This window comes from Ctenopharyngodon idella, chromosome 19 (assembly GCF_019924925.1).
Source record: "Ctenopharyngodon idella isolate HZGC_01 chromosome 19, HZGC01, whole genome shotgun sequence".
Lineage (NCBI taxonomy): Eukaryota > Metazoa > Chordata > Actinopteri > Cypriniformes > Xenocyprididae > Ctenopharyngodon > Ctenopharyngodon idella.
The window spans coordinates 19,785,001-19,787,825 of NC_067238.1; positions in this window are offsets into that span (position 1 = coordinate 19,785,001).

A 2,825-nucleotide genomic window follows, 5' to 3' on the forward strand; every position below is an offset into this window, starting at 1 on the left:
AGTGTTTTATTAAGTCATGGCACAAATCTTAGTGCTGGTGCTGCCATCCTTTTTTCTTCACGTGTTGGTATACAACCAGTTGCGGTTGAAATTATACCTGGTCGGATTCTGAGAGCTGATATTGTTTTTGGTGATACTCATTTTTCTTTTATTAATGTGTATGCACCGAATGTAGGTCAAGAACGTATCTCTTTTTTAAAAACACTTTCTGATGCTTTGTTACAGTGTCCTCAGGGAAATATTGTTGTACTTGGTGATGATTTTAATTGTACGATTAATTCATATTTAGATAGGAATCATGATGAACCTCACCATTCTTCTGCTGAGAGTTTAAAGAAATTAATTAAAGAACATAATTTAGTTGATGTGTGGAGGGAGGCCTTTCCTGGAGCCAGACAGTACACATGGTTAAAAGCTAACTCCAATAATGTGTCAGGGGCTAGGCTTGATCGCTTTTATGTCAAAAAGGACAATAGGGATAGGTTTTTCAATAGTATGATTTCACTATCTTTTTTGTCTAATCACTATGTATCCGTAGTAGTTTCTGTTTGTCTTTCTAAATCTTATAAATCACATTGGCGCTTTAATAATAGACTATTGCAGGACTGCGCTTTTTTTCACTCCTTTAATCTTTTCTGGAATGCTTGGAGAGAGGAGAGGGTCAATGGTGGGATGTTGGTAAATCACAAATCAAGTCTTTTTGCCAGCAGTACACTGCACATAGTGCTGGAACGCTAAAAGCAAGAATGAAGTCCCTTGAACAAGCTATCCTTGGGCAAAGCAGTGACTGTACCCACAATAATTCAACTTTTATTGACTCTGTTGCAAATGATAAACTTCTTCTAAAGAATTTATTGGAAGAACGAGGAAAAACAGCCCTTCTAAGGACCAGATTTGCTCAGCTGAATGACATGGATGCTCCGACATCATTCTTCTTTGGTCTTGAAAAAAAGCCAAAGGAACAGAAGAGTTTTTATCAGTTGAAAATACCTGGTGGCAGTGTGACTACAGATCAACAGGAAATTCAATCTCATGCTCTTTCTTTTTTATGAGGATTTATACTGTTCGGAATTATGTGATGATACAGCAACTGATGAACTTTTATGTGACTTATCCAAATTAACAGAAGAAGAACGTAGCGAGTTGGACAAGCCTTTGACCTTTGGAGAGATTTCACAAGCTGTTCAAGATTTGGGTTCTGGGAAGTCACCTGGATTGGATGGGCTTACAGCAGAATTCTTTAAATCCTTTTGGATTGTGCTTGGACAGGACATGTATGAAGTTTTTCTTGAAGCCATCGATCAAGGGACCCTTCCTTTGAGTTGTCGAAGGGCAATTCTGACATTAATTCCAAAAAAGGGGGATCTTGGATGCTTAAAGAATTGGCGTCCAGTATCGTTGATATGTGTCGACTTTAAGATTTTATCTAAATCTCTGACTAATAGACTCAAGAAATATATGGCATCAGTCATTCATTTGGACCAAACATACTGTGTTCCCAAAAGGACAATATTTGATAATCTGTTCTTGATGAGGGATATGATTACTGTGGCAAAAATGCATAATTTAGACATTGGATTTCTTTCATTGGACCAAGAAAAAGCGTTTGACAGGGTTGATCACCAGTATTTATTTAAAACTCTGGAAGCTTTTGGTTTTGGTCCTTATTTTAGATCCCTCATTGAAATGTTATATAACGAAATTTATAGTATGTTGAAAATTAATGGTTCCTTAACTAGGCCTTTCCCTGTAACCAGGGGAATAAGGCAAGGGTGTCCTCTTTCTGGTCTTTTGTATGCAATTTCTATTGAACCTTTATTAGTCTCACTTAGGAGGCAGCTAAGTGGGTTTAATATACCTAGCGCCCCCAGTGTTGATTCAGTCAAACTTACAGCATATGCTGATGATGTAACAGTAGTAATAAAAGATTCAGAAGATGTTACAAGATTGATTTTAGCTTTAAACAAATTTCAGCAAGCTTCATCTGCACGCATTAATTGGGAGAAATGTTCATCCTTGCTTTTGGGAGACTAGCAGGGTGCAGGACCTCCTAGGCTGCCACAGCAATGTAAATGGGCCAGGGATGGATTTAGAATCCTTGGTTTATATTTTGGGACTAAAGGTTACACAGAAAAAAACCTGGGAAGGGCTAGCTGACAAGGTAATTCTTAGAATCCAGAAGTGGCGGTGGATTCTGCCACATCTCTCTTTTAGGGGGAGATGTTTAGTTATTAACAATCTAGCAGCTTCAATGTTATGGCATAAATTTACCGTATTAGATCCTCCTAAAGATTTGCTTTTAGGAGTTCAAAAAGCATTTATCAACTTTTTTTGGGATGGCTGCCATTGGCTTCCTCCAGGTGTCCTTTATCTTCCTGTGGCAGAGGGAGGCCAAGGACTAATACATTTGGAATCTAAGATCCTGGCAATGAGGTTACAATCATTACGAAAACTTTTGTACAGTTCAGATCTTGTGCCTTGGGTTGTGTTTGGATTACATATAATCAATAATTTTGGAGGATTGGGGTTTGATAAACAGTTGTTCCTAATGCAGAAGACCATGGTGGAGAAAGTGTATTCTTTACCTTTCAGTTTTTACCCAGGAGTGATTCAGTCTTGGAACGGTTTTAAATTATTGAGAAATGAGGATGAACATTATGGTTTTTTAGAACCTCTTTTTTTTAATCCCCTTTTTCAGTTTTCAGCTAATGTGTCATCATCTTTAGTCATTAAATTTTTGAATGCTGGGTTATCAAAAGTCATGGACTTGATTGATTTAAAGAACTGTACATTCAATTGCTGATCAAGTTGGGATAAATTCAGTA